The sequence below is a fragment of the Condylura cristata genome, unplaced genomic scaffold, assembly GCF_000260355.1.
Source record: "Condylura cristata isolate star-nosed mole 26May11 unplaced genomic scaffold, ConCri1.0 scaffold00016, whole genome shotgun sequence".
Lineage (NCBI taxonomy): Eukaryota > Metazoa > Chordata > Mammalia > Eulipotyphla > Talpidae > Condylura > Condylura cristata.
Window position 1 is genome coordinate 43,784,210 of NW_004567117.1, and position 18,044 is coordinate 43,802,253.

The window sequence follows — 18,044 nt, forward strand, 5'->3', positions numbered from 1 at the left end:
GCCAAGTCCATTTGGAGGTGAATCTCACTAGACTGGTATCGAAGGTGCAAGGGTTATGGTGGGAACTCCTGGACTCTCGGGGACACATGCAAAGTCTAGCTCTCCAGGGACCATCCCAGAGAACATGTTCAAAGAGAGAGGACGGCACAGGAGCAACGTGTGCGGTCACTATTATAATGAGGGTTAATCACAGCCACAGATTCATCCCAGAGAAGTCTGCTGCTGCAAAAGCAAGAAAAGCAGGAGAGAGAACTCATTCTGCTCCAGGTTGGCTGGGGGTAAATGGATTCAAATTTGAGCAGACTGGAAGTGGAAGGGAACGCAGCCTCACGCTGAGACACAGATTCTGCTGAGGGGCTGCGCCGCCGATCTGCTCTCCACGGCCATGTCTGGCTGACTTGAACACAGCAGAGGTCACTGCAATGTTAAATCTCTGGTGTTAGCAGACCTCCACACTGCTTTGCGGAAAATGTCCATTACGGCATAAATGATAACAAATATGGGTAAACGTCTGTATGATGCTGCGTGTGCTTCATCAGGCAGGTTATTCCTACTCTCACGTGGCTTGAAGCTTTATTTTTGTTAGTAGTTTAGATGGAAAAGAAAAGCAATTAAAGTTTTTGGTTTTTTGTGTTGTTTTTTTTTTTTCACTTAAAGTAGATAACTTTTCCAAAGTGCAAACAGCTGTGATGCGTGTAAATAAGGGAGGTTGGTCCCAAAGACTGCCTGCTTGTACTCCACAGAGACACTGGGAAGATCATCTTCCTTTCACTGGTAGCTTTTGCTTCATGAAACATAAGGAACATTATATTAAATAGTCACTAAAACAAGCACGTCTCCGAAGTCGCATATGTCCCTGTAATTGTCACTGACTAGGCCGCTGGTACATGGGAGCATTTCCACACCGAATGACCAAAGATAAAATGGAAATCACCCAAATAAAATTGGGCATGGCAGATAAAAGGCTCAGGTTTTGCAGCATTTTTAAAAACACACCTGGTTTTTAGGGAAATATAAAAACTGATTTCTACGAGTTTAAAAAATAAATAAATATGTAAGAATACCAGCAAAGAAAAGCAAACATTTCAATTTCCTGAAACTGAGAGAGGTAAAAATTTATACATGACAATCTGTGTTTATAGTGAGGCATGTGTCAGCATTAGACCAGCGTTCTATAATGTAAATATCTGAAAGATTAGATTTCTGCCTGGACATCCAGATAAAGTGACATTTTGAAAGCTAGAAAGAGTATCTGGTCAATAGGACTTTCAAAATTAATGAGCCCTTCCGAGATAGTCAGTGGCCAGGCCAGCAAGGAACAGAGCAGAAACACTCAGCTGAGCAAATGTCCCCTCCTGGGGTCCACACTTAGCACTTCCCACGGGGGGCCCCAGCGACCTGAAGCATAAACCAAATTAACCATCTCACTCTGATCTGACCAGGATGATGTTATGTTACATAACCTGCGCAGTCCAATTCCCCACCTCAAGAATTCATTTCTTGTTTCTCTTGTTATTTTTTCTACCTGAACGGGAATCAGAGACTTTACGACAATATGATAAGAACTAAAGTCAGTCATCAGAGCAAATTGGCCCTACCTGCAATTATAACGTAAGGAAATGTGATCTTCAGGCTTTCCAATTTACTTTGTTTCTTTTTTTATTTCTTTATCAATTTCATTTTATGTTCACTATGTTCAGCGTCCTCAAACACAACAGCAAACATGGTTACCTACATTATAAATTCAACCTACATGTGAAAGGCTTACCGTTCTGGCTGTCTCCCTGTTTGATATCTTCAGATGGGGTTACAACGATTAAAACTAAAAGTAAATAAATAACTTTGGATCATAGAATTCAAGCCTCAAAGGTCCACCCATGGCTTTCCTAAATATCCCCTTTCCATTGCATACAGATTCACAACAGGAAGAGATGCTATCCACAGCAAAAAGGTTCAACCATCTTCATTAAGCAGTTTGAGTAAGTTCCTTGTAACTGAGCCAATTGAAAGAACTTTGACTTGTTATCAAGGCCTATGTATGAAAGCCTGAAGATAAAGATGCAGAAGACACAATACTTTCCTTGAAGAGATTCACAGTCCATAAAGAAATTGACCAACCAAGAGTGGCCTTTCATTACAAATACGTGTTGTAGTGTGTGAGTGTCTGTGTGTGCGGAAACAATATAAAATATTCCAGGATGGGCCCTCCCTGGTGGCGCAGCTGGTTAAAGCACAGCACTAAGAAGCGTAAGCCATTTCCACATGAGTTCGATCCCCGCCTGCCCACCTGCCCCAGAGGAGATCCACATGGTGTGGCAGACCTCTCCTGACCCGCCCGCTGCTCCCCTCAGCAGTGTACTTCGTCGATCTGTCTGTTCTGCTCCCCGCTCTGTTCCTGGTGAATCCTCTCACCCTCCGCATCTCTGGCCTGTACCCCAGTTCTGTATGAATAAATAAATCTTTAAAAAAAAATATTCCAGGATGGAAAATTGCCATTCTTCTCACTTAAAATAAAATAGAAATCCTATTTGATCCAGTTACTCAACTTCTGAGTATCAGAAAATACTAAAACACTAATTTGAAAGCTACATGCACATAGAAGCCACCAAGATGGGAAGAAGCTAAGTGTGCATCGAATAAAAATTGGACAAAGGAGACATGGTAGATATACACAGTGGAATATTACTGAGCTATTAAAAACAGCAAAGCCTGCCATTTTCAACAACATGGATGGATCTAGGGAAAATTTGACTTAGTGTAATAAGTCAGATAAAGAAAGGCAGATATTGAACAAAGATTACCTCCACATGTGGTATGCAAACAAATGGATAAACTCATAAACTAAAAATAAACTTTTGGACTAAAAGGCTAATTAACTAGAAGGGAAAGGGACTTGGAGTGCAGGTAAACTGAGTAAAAAAAGGACAACTGAGTAATTGCCTGTGTATTACTGTATTGTGTGGGAGAGAACTGGACTTTTAGTGGGAAATGTAGTATATACAGATGTTGATTCTAAATGACGCATAGCTAAGGCTTACATAATGTTTTAATGCAAATATTAGTTCAATAAAAAAAAATAAATAAAGCACAGTTCTAACCAAAAAGTGTTACCACTTTCCAATTCTCTAAAACTAAGAAATAAAAACAAGGTATCATCTATGCGATATGAAGTCACCATTCTGTGTTAGGCACTGGCCTTATTCTCTAGTAAGTGCAATGATGCCATCTGTACCCTGGAGTTCTGTAGTTTCATATTTTTATGCCTGTGATTTCCATTTATTTTTACTCCTCATATTCAGGATTACTGAATCTAAGAATGTATGTCTTTTATCCATCCAGGAATATTCTCAGGAGAGTCTCTGGGGTCTTCTAATACCCCTAGGCCTGCATTCTATTTTCTCCAATCTCTCCTTCTAGAATTTCTGTTAGATGTTCATTGGAAACTCTCTAATATGCTGACCTGTCTTTCTGTCCATGCCAATATTTTCTTTCTCCCAGAGCCCGTATCTTCAGACCACATAGTGTGGAACTGACTTCAGGGCTACTTGGTTACAGGAGATTAAAACCCACTTGACTTCTATTGTTGGTGGGAGACCATAGGACACGTCCCTCTCCTCAGCCTATCACCTATCTGTGCACTTGATTCTGGGCAAGTTCCAGTCTATCACTATGATATGAAAAGTTCAGGGTCTTTACAAGACCAGCAGCCGTAACACACTACTTTATTTCTCATCTTCATTCTAGAATCTTTGGAAAATATGGCATACTGCAAAAGCAAAGAGTGGTAAAAAATGTAGCAAGCACTTAGGCTCAGAGGGTCACTCAGCAGGGACTCAGCTGGCTTCCTCTCCCTGCCCCGGAGGTGACCCACAGGGCGCCGCAGACTTCTCCAGACCTGCCCACTGTTCCCCTCAGCAGTGGACTTCCTCAATCTGCCTGTTCTGCTCCCCGCTCTGTCTCTGGTGAACCCTCTCACCACCCCTGCACCTTTGGCCTGTACCCAAGTTCTGTATGCGCAAATAAATAAATCTTTAACAGAAATAAAAACAAAAATCGTCAAACAAAGAAACGTTTCAAAAACAAAAGCATTCACTGGCATTTTGGAATAAAAATAGATTTACTTATCAGAAATATTCTCTATGACTTAAACTTTTCTTAAAGTTAAGACCAATATTCTCAACCTCCAACATTAGTTAACAGAAACTAAATTATGTGTCATTACAGATTATTCAACTAGTTTGAAGATGTCAAGAGGAAATACAAATGTTCACACTGAGGTTTAATGAGGAAACATGAAGTAATCTGTGTTGAACATATGAAATTCTTCACGTATTCAGTCCCTTTGTTATCTCAACTACAAAGTGAACATCCCGTCCCATAACATATCTTTGTTTAAATAAAGGCTGCATAGAACTGGCAGGGTTTTGTGGGGATTTTTTTGTTGTTGTTTTTTTTTTTTTAATCTGAAATCCTTTATTCACAAGTGTTCCATCAAAGTATCTTTCCAAAAAAGAGGGGTTACATATAGCCCATTTCAGGGACACCAGAGATGGCCTGCCCAGAAATAGCTCTCCTGGCGATCTGTCATTTCATGTCTCCCGTTCATTCTTTGTGAGCGGCCCCTGCAGGCATCTCCTTTTAAAATGCCATCACTGTAGGCCTGGAAGTGCAAAAAGGGTACTTCTGCATAATTGTCTCCCCAAGTTCTGTTCTGTTCAAAGTGATTTCTTTTGGCTGCACTACAAGCTACCTTGTCACCAGCCACTGACTGACAGACAGTGCTGCCTCCTACAGACTAAAAGCAGAAAATTCGGGGAGGGGAGAGTAGGGAGGGAAGGTCAGGAATAAAAAAACAGTCTGAACTACAGAGGCAGAGGAAAGGGTGGTTCTGTGGAGTGTCTTAAAGCTGCAGAGACACAGCTGGAGAAAACTGGAGGGCAAGAGCTGCAAGCAGCCCAGAAGGAAACAGCTGTGGGAGGAGAGCAGGGACGGGCTGGCGAATCTCGAATCTCGCTGAGTTAATGGGACTGCATGCCACAGAGCAGCGCTCTGGACAAGACAGGACAGGGCCATGGAGTTCAGAGGGAGGCGGCTTCTTGTGGACACACAGACGGCGTCACAGTGATTCTGAGTTTGCATCATCAGATCAGTCAGGATGGAAGAGAAAAGCAGACAGTAAAACCAACGTTGTGCGCGGGAAGACCAGGCTATGGCAGGAAGATCAGAGACTATGAGTGAGGCGCCACTTACAGGCCGAGCCCCGCGCACCGCGGCCCCAGGGACAGTTTCTAGAGTCCACATTCCCGTCCCAACAAGGCAAGAATATTGCTCAAAAAATGTGCGACTTATACAGCTACTCTGTGTGCTAAATGCCTTCGATTAGCAGGAAAAAGGAAAGCCAGCGGTGACGCTCAGTGTGTGTGTGGGGGGGGGGGTAGAAGGGAAGGGGGGGCGGGTAGGAGAGAAGGGAGGGGGGACGGGACGCCTTCCCTTCCCAAGACTCCACAGGCCTGTGAGGAGGCTGAACCACAGCACAGAATCCCAGCTTCATTCTGAAATCTCTCAGGCCATGAAGTCCCCTGGGTGTTTGTTTGTGTGGTGGCAAATGACTTGGGAGAAAGGCCCAGCGGATACAGTGAGAGGGACCCCAGGGTGTGCTGCTTAGGGAGAAACAACAGGCCACGGTCCCAAAGCCCCAGCGTGGCAGGGGAAAAGCACGAGGGCTAGAGCCGAGGAGCGGTGAGTGACCCCACAGGGTCAGCACCGAGAGCCCAGGCCCCGAAGCCCCACACGTCTAGGGGCCGGTCCCTTCACCAGGGACGAGCCCCAGATACTGGGCACCTTCAGTATCTGGGGCTCGTCTTCCCCTGGACAACAGGACGCAGCTCTGGTTAACAAGAGTAGTGTAGACTGAAAGGAACCGTTTTCAGCACCAGTCTCTTCACGGGAGCTGCATTGAGAGCTCTCCCTCTACTCAGAGGCACTGAAAAAAAAAAAAAAGAAAAAGAAAAACTAGCGTTGCCATTTTTCACAGAATTTTGAAAGCCCAGGCAGCTGCTGGCAGGGTCTGAAGCAGCCTCCTGCTTTGTCCTCGGATCTGCGCTTCTCTGCAGAGCCCTCTTCTAAAATCCAGCGGGGTTCCTGTCAGCCCTCACTGGCTGTCCCTCAACTGCATTTGAGATCTGCCTTTGAAAGAGTAAAAGCCTGCACTTAGTGAAAAGAAGGAAATAATAAAAGGACAAAATCATGAGTGAAGAGATCGTTTTAATGTGCTTTGTCTGAGCCAGATCTTGCACTTGAACTCAAAGAAGTGGGTTTCAAATCAAAGTTCGTTTCTGTAGCTGCCTCCAGCTACACAAAAGCATTTCAAAGCTTCTGTTCCCGCCCTCTTTCTTGTCAGGGTAATGTTTTCTTTCTGCTCAGGAGGAAGCACTGAAAGATGAACATGTATCTGCTCTCCTCCCTGCTATTAAGATCTTCTGCCTTTCCTTCCTGCCTTGCTGTGCTCACCTCCAGCCTTATCCCAATCCCAGACTGAAGGACTATGTGCTCCCCTGGGAACAGGGAAGGACGCTCAGATGCTGCTTCATCAACTCCAGTCAGGCTGGGGCGGCCAGCTGATCAGTCCCCAGACTCAGCTACTCAAGGATGACTGTGTGGGCAGCATCAGCCACCCCCTCCCGCCCCTCACCCTCCACCCTTCCCTGTTCTCCATCCTTACTTGGAGATTTTTATTTCCAGGACTTAGTTTTTAAATAAAAAATAAGCTAATGTAATACAAACACGACTGAAAGATGTAAAACTCAGTTCTTTGTTTCCAAAGGCCAAGAAACAGATGACCCGCAAAGATCAGATAGGCGTAAGAACATCAAAAATTATAAAAATAAAAAATAAAAGCTTAAGTTAAAGACAGGTAACATTTAAAGATCATGGACGTAGAAGAGGGAGCTGGAATATTTGGACTGTCTGCAGGAGCGAAATAGAGATGAGACAAGGGTGTGGAGAGAGACAGAAAGAGAGGGAGGAAAAGAGAGAGGGTGAGAGAGAACATAGACATTAAGAACCTCAGAAAATATGAATGGCAAGTATATATGTATGCAAAGTCTCAGAAGAGTTGAATGGGTACAGCGCATTAATTTAAAAGTAGGTGAAAATTTTTAAAGTATTAAAGACTTAAATCCACAGAGAGAAGCATCACAATAAAGTACACAAAATAATCAGTAGGTAAAATGGAAGCATCCTGCACATTACAATAAACTCCAGAATATCAAAAACCAAAGAGTACAACTTACAAGAAGACAAAGAACCAAAAACATCACTTACAATAAGAAAGCAGACATTATAACGTACAATATCAAATAAAAATCTATCATTCAAACTATGTCTGGAAAAGACTATTTTGCCTTAGAATTACAGAGCTGCCTCAAGAAATAAGAAGACTTAAAAGTATTCTCAGATAAATGGCACTTTTAGAGTTTTTGCCACCAAAAGATACCTACTGTGGGGATCTCAAATGATCTCCTCCAGAAGAAAAAGTGTTCCCAAAAGGAATTTCTGGAATGCGGGAATAAGTGAAAAGCTCAGAAAATGTTAAATGCACAGGTAGATCCAAACAAATGTTTTTAGCACAGTAATAAAGATGATAATGAAAATGTCTAATTTGTGGGGTTAAAAATGTAGAAATATGGGCCCTCCCCGGTGGTGCAACAGATTAAGACGCAGCACAGCAACCTGGCCACAGCCACCTCAGTGTGAGTTCGATCCCCAGCCCCGGAGGTGACCACATGGTGCGGCAGACCTCTCCTGACCCGCCCACTGCTCCCCTCATCAGTGTACCTCATCCATCTGCCTGTTCTGCTCCCCGCTCTGTCTCTGATGAATCCTCTCACTGCCCCTCCTGAGTCTCTGGCTTATACCCCAGTTCTGTATGAATAAATAATATTTTTTCATACAGAACTGGGGTATAGGCCAGAGATGCGGAGAGTGAGAGGATTCATCGGAGACAGAGTGGGGAGCAGAACAGGCAGATCGATGAAGCACACTGCTGAGGGGAGCAGCGGGTGAGTCAGGAGAGGTCTGCCGCACCATGTGGTCACCTCCGGGACAGGTGGGGATCGAACTCATGCGGAAGTGACTTTAGCTTCTTAGTGCTGTGCTTTAACCTGCTGCGCCACCAAGGAGGGCCTAATTCTTTTTTTTTTTTTTAATGTAGAAATAAAATACTGAATTACACAACAGAAGACAAGTCACAGCCTGGAAAATATCTGCAATAGATACATCTTGAAAAGGACTTATTAAGATAGGTAAGACATGCCAGAGCTCAATAATAAGAGAACAAACGACACAACTGGAAAATGAAGAGACAACACAGCAGAGAAAATGCATGAGTGGCAAATAAACATAAGGAAAGATGCCCCTGTTGAAAGCCATTAAAAAATGCAAATCAAAATGACAAGACATAACCTATTTACAAGGCTAAAATTCAAAACAATGCCCACTCCAAACGCTATGAAGAATGTGGGTCAATAGTCTCCCTATTGACATAGAGGTTAAGTCTCAGAGCCTGAGACTGAGGCCTGAGGCCTGAGTTCAATCCCCACCAAGGAGGTGACCAACATGGCACAGCAGACCTCTCCTGACCCACCCACTGCTCCCCTCAGCAGTGTACTCTGTCAATAGGCCTGTTCTGCTCCCCACTCTGTCTCTGGTGAATCCTCTCACCCCCTGCATCTCTGGCCTGCACCCCCATCTTTTGTGTATAAGTACATAAAATAAAATCTTTTTAAAAAACAGAATGTGGCACAGCAGACACCTTGGAAGACCACTTTACAGTTTCTTACCAAATAAGCTTGCAAGTTATACCGCTTGACAGCAAAATGCGCTGAAAATATACAGTTACACAAAAACCTGCACACTGTTTATAGAATCTTGTGTTAAACTGTTAAAACCTGGAAGCAGCCAAAATGTCCTTCAGCAGGTGAAGAGATTTTTTGGAAGTGCATTACCGCCAAACAATGAGATACTACTCAGCACTTAAAAAGGATGTATGAAGTCATGAAAACATGAAGAAAACTGAAATGCCTGTTTCAATACTGTATGATCCCAAACTTTTGAAGATATTGTAGAAAATGCAAAATTACAGAGATGATAAAAAGAGAAATGGGCTGGGCAGGGGTAAGAAAAGAGAGGTGAAGAGGCAAAGCACAGGCTATTTTTAAAGCTATGAAATAATTCTGTACATTACAGTGGTAGGTACATATCGCTAACTATTTCTCTGAAGCCGTAAGTGCACCCTAAGAACAAAGCCTAATGCAAACCTAAGAACAAAGCCTAAAGCAAACCATGGACTTTGGGTGACCATACTGTACCAGTGCAGGTTCATGGATTGTAAAATATGTCCCGCACTGTGGGGGGTGGTGAGAATGGTATGTGTGGACAAAGGGAACATCAGAACCCTGTAATGTCTGCTCACTTTGCTGTGAAGCTAAAATTGCTTTAGAAAATAAAATCTATTTCAGGCCCTACCTTGTGATGCAACAGCTTAGGATGTAGCACTGCAAGCTGGCCGCAGCCGCTTCAGTGCAATTTCGATCCCCGCCTGCCCCGGAGGTGACCACATGGCGCGTCAGACCTCTCCAGACCCGCCTGCTGCTCCCCTCAGCAGTGGACTTTGTGGATCTGCCTGTTCTGCTCCCCACTCTGCCTCTGGTGAAGCCTCTCACCGCCCCTGTGCCTCTGGCCTGTACCCCAGTTCTGTATGCACAAATAAATAAATCTTTAAAAGGAAATCTATTTCAAAGGGAAAAGACATCAACTTGTAAGATCTGCAAAACAGACATGAAAACGAAGGGTTTAACTTTTAAATCGGTAGAGGTTGAAAAAGGATTTTCAGTCCTTCTGTACCAAAAATAAAGCCAAAATGAGATCATAGAAAGGAGTGCAAATACTTCAGAGATGATGCACATTGGAAAGAATCTAATAAACATTCTTGTGAAGAGACAAGAGATGTTAAGACTTGATTAAAATGCCAAGTCCATTGACATGATTTGACCACAGGAAAGAAAAGTTCACAAACCTAAGACTGAAGTCAAGGGCAAAGAGCCCTCTACATCTCAGGAACAATCTTAGAAAATACAGGTACCCAGACTATCTCTTCAAGTGAAAATGCCAGGTGTGGTACTTAGATGGGAGAATCATATTTGAATAATTTTATCACAGAGATGGCTGTGTACTGACCTACATTTATTTCTATAGGAAGGTAAGATTCTTTTCGGATGAATATATTTAAAGTAAGTAGCTAGATGAAAAACAACACTGCAATTAATATAAAATCTTGGTTGGATTCCAGAATATTCAGGAAAATTCCTATGAAAATTTCATTTAGAAAAAATTAAAAGAGGAGAAATAGCTCAAGTTAGATAACTAGGGTGGCATTTTACACTAATTATTAAAGGTGTTTTTTTTCTTACTTTATTCAACTTTCATAGGGAGTTCAAATTATTTAAGAAAATGTTCTATTTTAAGGAATGGACACTATTAAAAACTGATAGAGATTAACACGCTTTACTTTAACACGGGAGGTGTTAAGCAAAGAAGCAAGACATGAAAATACAGGTTTTATTCAAAATATGTCACTCACATTGCCATCTTTTAAAACTTGTAAATCTCCTTACAAGCAATACAAAGTTACTTAAATGCATTTAAAAAAAAAATGAATTATCTGATTAATGTTGAGTTCTAACCAGAAGTCCAAGCCTATGAGAGTAAGGGGGGTGGGAGGGGAGGAGAGAGACAGGGAGGGAGACAGGGGAGGAGGGAGGAAGGGAGGGGAGAAGGGAGGTATGGGAAGAGGGAGAGAGGGAGAGAGGGAGGGAGGGAGGGCAAGAGGGAAAAAGAAGAGCCCGCTAAGGAGTTCCCCCTGAAGGTCTCTGTAGCTGATTTAAATGTGCAAGACACAGTCCCCCAAGTGTGGGGTCAGGGACGGGCAAGAAAGAGCCAAAGCAATGCTGCATCATTTACACTACTACCGTATCATTTAAAAGCAGTGAAGTTTTACACCTTAAATCTATACAACGTTATATGTAATAAAGCTGCTTTGGAGACCAGGAAAGACGAGGAAGGGAGGGGTCACAGAGGTAAACTGATTTTAAACGGGACATTTTCAGTCATGGTGTGACTTGGGCTTTCTCAGCTATCGCGCCCATTGAGGGCTTTGCCTAACACAATACTTATTGAGATATATGTGAATACATAAAGTCACCATAGTAAGCCAATCAAACCAGTGGTTTTTGCATATTCACAAAATTGTGCAAACACCATTATTTAGAACACTCCAAAAAATGCCTTCCTGGGATCCAAGGGCAGAAAGCAAGGGTAATGGTTATGATCTTCTTGATAATATAGAAATTTAGACTTGCAGATTTCTAATACTGCTTTCTGCATCCCATATGTTTTAGTATGTTGTATGTTTGTTTTCATTCTTCACAAAGTACTTTGTTTTATCTTGTTGATTTCCTCTTTAATTCATTGATTATTTTAATTAAATTACTCTTACTGAGGAAGTGTTGGCTCACCATACTATGCGTGTTTTAGAGTATAGCTTTCCATTCACTGATTATTCAAGACATGGTATTTCACTGATTCACTGATTATTCAAGACATGGTATTTTCCACATATCTGTGACTTTCCCAAATTCTTTGTGATTTCTTTCTAACTATATTCCACTGTGGTCCAAAAACAGCTGTTACATGACCTTCTGAAGCTTAAACACTCAGAAGCTCAGTTGTTGGTCTAAACTCTGGTCTGTCCTGAAGAACATTCACAGCGAGAAGAGCTTGCTGCCGCCGGGTGTGTTGTATGGCCCCCATTACATTCAGCTACTTTAAGTGTCCCTGCTCAGTTATGGTCCACATAGCTACTTATTATTAGAAATAGGATCTTGAGATCTCCCATTTTTGTTTTTCTAGTTGATTCTATAAGGCTTTGCTTCATGTATTTTGGGGCTCTTTTATATTCTTGATGTATTGACTCTCATCATTATAAAATGCCCTTTTTGTCTAGTAACTGGTTTTATCTTATTTTTTAAGGGTTATTTATTTATGTGTACAGACTGGGATACAGATCAGAGGCACCACAGCAGTAAGAGGATTCACCAGAGCAAAACAAGCTCTGAAATACACTGCTGAGGGGAGCAGCGGGGAAACAGGAGAGGTCTGCTGCACCCTGTGGGTCACCTCCCTGGCTAGGGATCAAACTCGTGCTGCAGTGGCTACCGCCAGCTTCATAGTGCTGGGCTTTAACTGGTTGTGCCACCAGCAAGGGCTCTGTTTTTATCTTAAAGTGTATGTTTTTCCAATATTGATATTACCAGTTTGGCTTTGTTTCCTTGGCTGCATCACATCTGTTTCCCCACTGACTCATGTCTTTGAATCTAAAGTGTGCCTTTTGTAGCAGCATATAGATAGGCTTGTTTTAATCCTATCTGCCAATGTCTGCCTTTTGATTTGAGTGTTTATTGACAGTTAATATAATGACTGACTAAGAGTTGCATCTACAGGTGTGCTGTTTGTTTTCTATATGTCATACATGTCTTTTGTTCCTCTACTACTCCATCACTACACTATTTTTGTTGAAATATTTTCTAGTAGACACACAGTGGCCCCTGTTATCCACTGGGGATACATCCCAAGACCCCAGCTAATGTCTGAAACCAAGCTAGTACCAGACGCCATACATACAACGTGACAGCCTATGCAGAGGTTCCTGTGGTACATTTGAGTTTATAAACTAGACACCACGAGAGAGTGACAGCAATAGGACACGCTCAGCCCCATATCTGCTGCAGCTCTCCTGCCTGTCTGTGCCTATAAAGGGCTTCTCTTTCTCTTTCTCCTTTTCCTAATAAACCTGTTCTTTAAAAAAAAAAAATGAAATTAGCACTGAGTCATATAAGAACAATTACAGGTAATAAAATTCATGTGACTGTCTCTCCTCTCTCTCTTCTCCCTCACCCCACCAAAAGAAATAACGCCTTATTGTATATAAGATTTCCAGACCTCAGTAGAGAGTAACTGAAACTTTCAAAAGAGAAACCACATGTATGGGGGGACCACTACATTCAGGTTTCAAATGATCATTTCAGTGCTATGTGAATATGAATTATTCTAACTAACTCTCTCTGTTGCCTGTTTTACTTGAACAGACTTAACACATTAACTTAAATAAGCAAATAACTTAAATAAGCAAATAATTGTTTAAATAAAAATGTTTATGACAAAAAACGAAAACAAAACACGATTATATGTAAACTCCACAGAGTTTACATATACAGGCATTAAATAAATGTTGGCATTAAATTGCAGTACCACCTTGAATAACCCCCCCTTTTTTTGAGTTAGTGCTAATTACCATCTAAAATGATAACCTACTAGTGTTAAAATGAGTCTCAACACTGACTATATGTTAGAATCAATACCAGTCTTCTCATATCTTCTATTTCTTGTATGACACTGAAGATAATCAATAACTATCTCATTAATGCCAGCCTTCTCGCATAGAGTCAAGAATATAAATTACATGAGGGAAGAGTCAGTATGTTTTGTTCACAATGAATTCCAGTATCAGCTAAAGCATGTGAAACTTAAGAACAGAATATCTGAAGTGTCAGTAAATATCTACCAAATAAATCAGTGAGTGGCAGATTAAGTCTTCTATTTAAATAATTTTGGTAAAGGGTCGATTTAAAGAAAAGGAAATACATGTGTCACCAGCACAAATACCTTGTCGTATCAAGCAAATAAACTGAAGTTTTGAGCATAATATTTATCACTGAGTTATGAGAATTAAATATCAGTTTTTAGGCAATTAAAACCTTAATACTATCTTGAAATCTACTGTTCTTTTCCAAAAGCTGATGCTGCCCTGGGCTACATTGATAAAAGCAGAATGCGCAGGTGCAGAAAGCCATTAGTCTAGAATATTCTCCGTGGTCAGATATCACTTGAAGTGTTGTTTGCACTTTTTGCCTAGACTCAATCACTGCACTGTGGCTGTTTCCACTTCCAGTAACATTACTTGCGAATTCTGATCTTAAGATTAAAAAAATACACTTGTGTGCTGAGATGGGTAACCATGATGATAAAAGGGTTAGACAACTTGTTATTTGAGGAAAGGTTTAATTAAGTGAAATGTTTAGCTGGAGCAGAAGTGTCTTATGGGAAGAATTATTCACAAATCTTTGAAGGACTGTCACAGGCAGGTGGATGAAATGTGTCCCGTGTGGCTCCAGGGAGCAGAACTAGGACCGACGTGTGGAAATTGCAGTGAAGCCGACTTTGACAGAGTAAAAAAGAAAACTTTCCAACACTTTAAACTCCCTGAAATTGGAACCAGCTGCTATATAAAGACTGTCTCTAAAAATAATCAAGCAGAAATGGAATACTGTAGAGAAAAATTCTTCTTTGGATGGGAATCATTAGACTTGAAAATTTTAATGTAGCAAGAAATTTTAAAATTCTATGAATTTTGAAACTTTTTCATGCTATCACTTTGAAAATAAAATTGATATTGGTTTACCTCTTGTATTTGTGAGCATAAAATATATCCCTTATGATGAAAAGTTGTAAATTGTACACAAGTTATTATGTATATTTGAATATAAATAGGGGTCTCTAGAATGCATTTATTGGACGTATGATTTGTTTCCTTACATTGTGAATAGAAATAGTATATAGGTAAGTTCGAAATTCGAAAATTTTAAGTGTTTGTATATAAATTGCTTGTGAGCTTTGGTTGCATCGTTTGTACATGTCTATAAAAGTCTGTTCCGGGCCTCTTCAGATTGCCAGATATCAAGTATCACTACGACCTAGAGCTACAGATGGAGAAACAGAAAGTCACGTGTGCCAGTAGAAGTAAAACTTTCTGAAGTCCTTTAAAATGCCTTAAAATCAATGATATGTATGTCTTTAATGCAAGCATATCACTGCGATGAATCTTACAGAAAGGGAAAAAGGGCACCTCTGAAGTAATGGACGCAGGTATACCTGCAGGTGGCGGTAGCGGGGACTGCACGTCCAGATGCAGACAGTTGCAGTGCATAATGACGCACATATGCAAAGAAATGTTTGTCGCTACGCACAGGTACCTGTGGGATCCCCAGCCCCTGTTCTCGGGGACATTGCCGTGATGCCCAGAGTGCCCACCTTTGCACGCGATGTTAATAAATAGAGACGCCTTTGGATTGGGCTGCACGTTACATCCCCGGGTAGCTGCTCTAGGCTTCTGAATGCGCGCGAGGACTCTGAGCAACCTCTCATCCCACGCCGCTCCCAACGCTGCGCCCAGAGGCGGCGGCATGGCCGCGCACACATATACAGGGGTACACCTACCGCACACACCCACAAAGCATCCAACTTTGACACGTACACAAGTCTATGCATATATCACACAGACATTTCATAGAGCATGTGTTGTATATTTTACATCTTAAACCAATGTCACCCTATGCATTTGTTAACATAACACGCTAATGCAGGTCCTTATTTTGATCATTTCGAGAAGAAAACATGTAGGAAAAAAAGTGGCAAAGTATCATACATGCACGTTTGTTATTAAAATACATGTGTGTGGTATGCAGTAGTTGTGTGTGCTTCACGTGTATACAAAGAGGGCCGCGCGCTCATGGTTTAATGCCAGGAAAGTGGGGCTGAAGGACAAAGGCCAGTCACAGCGGTCACTCTGCAGCCGCCTCTCGCTCGCGCCTCCCGCACTCTGCCTGCCGCAGGTCAGCTCTTCATTCGCCAGCCAGCCTGGCAGTCAAGCACTTCCAAGTTCCCATCCTCCTCCAAGGCACCTGGTACAGGCGGCTGAGAAGCAGCAGGCGCAGGAGGCATGCGGGAGAGGGCAGAGTCCCCTCCCAAGGGCAATGTGCTCTGCTAAAGGAGCCTCCTGGGCCAGGTCCATCCGTCCGTCTGGGGAGGACGGCCGGACGGTCCCTCTGTCAGGAGAGGATACGGGGCCACCGGAAACCTGGCGGAAAGGCCCGGGCTCACGTCTGCCCGTCACAGCTGCCTTTGTTTTTTTCCTGTTCCAATTCTTTGAAGTGCCCTTTGCCTGCGGAACGGGGCTGCCACTCTGCACCTTCATGCACCGCGCTCACTGCCCCCACCGATGGCACGGCCAGTGCCCGGCAGGTGCCTGCCGCCCTCGGCTCCCTGCCCAGCCCCTCTGGGCCAGGAATTGCTTTCGCTGCGTTTGCGAGTTATATTATGATGATTGTTATTATTGTTCTGCAGATGAATGAAACCTCCGGTGAGCATTTGCACTGACTGACTTTAGTTAACAGAATCATTTCAAGATCCGCCTGTTTTGTCCCGAAAGCCGCCTCTTCCTCTACGTGATGGCTGAGTAGTCCTCGGGAGGGCGTTTCAAGCCAGCAGGATAAACGTTGCCCCAAGTCCTGTGTGCACTGCTGGGCCAAATTAGCGACCGCGGGTCCTGCCTCCCGTCTGGTACAAACAGCCTGGCGCCCCAGCAATGGCACCGGGCTCAGGCAAAGCTGCGTATCCGACCAGTGGCTGTGACCCAGCGCGGCTGGTGGGTGCTGACGAAGCACGCGAACTGGAGGGAGGGCGTGGTGGCAGAACATGCCACGATCTCTGCCCTCAGCCCTGTGCACTGAGCCTTGAAAGCCTCTTCGGCTCCCTACGCAGCGCCAGGCTAGCGCGGCCCTTCTGCACTGCTGCCTCATGCACGTCCTTAGTCAACTCCTGCCTGGTTCAGCTGATGCTCTCTGGAGAATCTCCTAGGAGGGCCCCAAGCCCCTCATCTTTGGGGGTGATCTGTGGTATATCTACCCCACCCCTTTCTTTTTGTCTGTACCTGGAGGAGGAGTTTAAGGCAGCAGCCCCGTCAGAGCGCCTCTGGGCTTTCCCAATCTCCTGAGGCACCAGGTCTACCTGTTAATGACTGCATCTTCTCATGTTGCTCATCTGCTACCACAGAGGGCCCAGGCAGAGACTCAGAGTGCAGAGGAGACATGGATTTTTCCTCCCTCACACAAGTGAGGTTCCCCGAGGTCCTGCAATTGTACTGTAAACAGAGAAACGGCCCTGGATGGCCAGGCCAGACTGCCACGTGAAGGCTTCTGTTCGTGAGCAGAAGAGGCTGCTCCCATCACTGCTGCTGGGCTTTCTGCTATCTGCACCCAAAGCATGTCTACCTGATTAAAGAGAGACTACTGACTTTCTCTTCATTACCTCCATTGCTATAATAAGCGTGCATTAGTGCTGTAATTTTTAACCGACTTTTTAAAGAAGAAAATTTCAAGATAAATTAAAATGAGGCAATTAGAGTAAAGAAAGAAATTCTGGAAAGATGTTCCATTATACTCTAAGCATCATACCTCTGTCACCTGAAATACATTCTAGTTTGTATGTTAAGTAACCCTGAGGAGAATGCAAGATACACATCCTTTATTCCGTAATCAAGCATTGAATCCTATGCTAAATGACTGAACGAGAAATCAAGGCTAATAAAAACAGGTGTTTATTAAATGTCAAGTGAATTTGAAAGTACTCCATAGCAACCATAATTCCTTCAACAACACAAAGTTTAAAATAAAAAATACAAAAAAAAAAAAAAAAAAAAACTGCACAAAAAAAAGAGAACAGAAAATTCCCCCAAACCAATGGAAAAAGAAAACCCAAAAAAAAACATCCTCTGGTCTGAATTAGAAGCAGCTGCCAGTCAAATACTTGCCTGTGGCAATATTTACAATGCGCAGGGAATGAAACAGTAAGGGCAGTCGTCAGGGGCTGTGCACCAAGCAGAGGGCAGGCCCGGCGAGCGCCCTCTCCAGGTCACCCTGAGAAGTCAGGCGACGCGTTTCAGCACCTTGTGCCCATCACTGTACCAGCTACTGATGTCAGTGGGACTCGGCACAAGGTTCAGAGAGCTTGTGATTAAGATTGGAACCGATTTTACGTTCAGAAGAACAATTCTAAAAATCTTCCATCAAGGAATAAAACAACGGCACTATCAG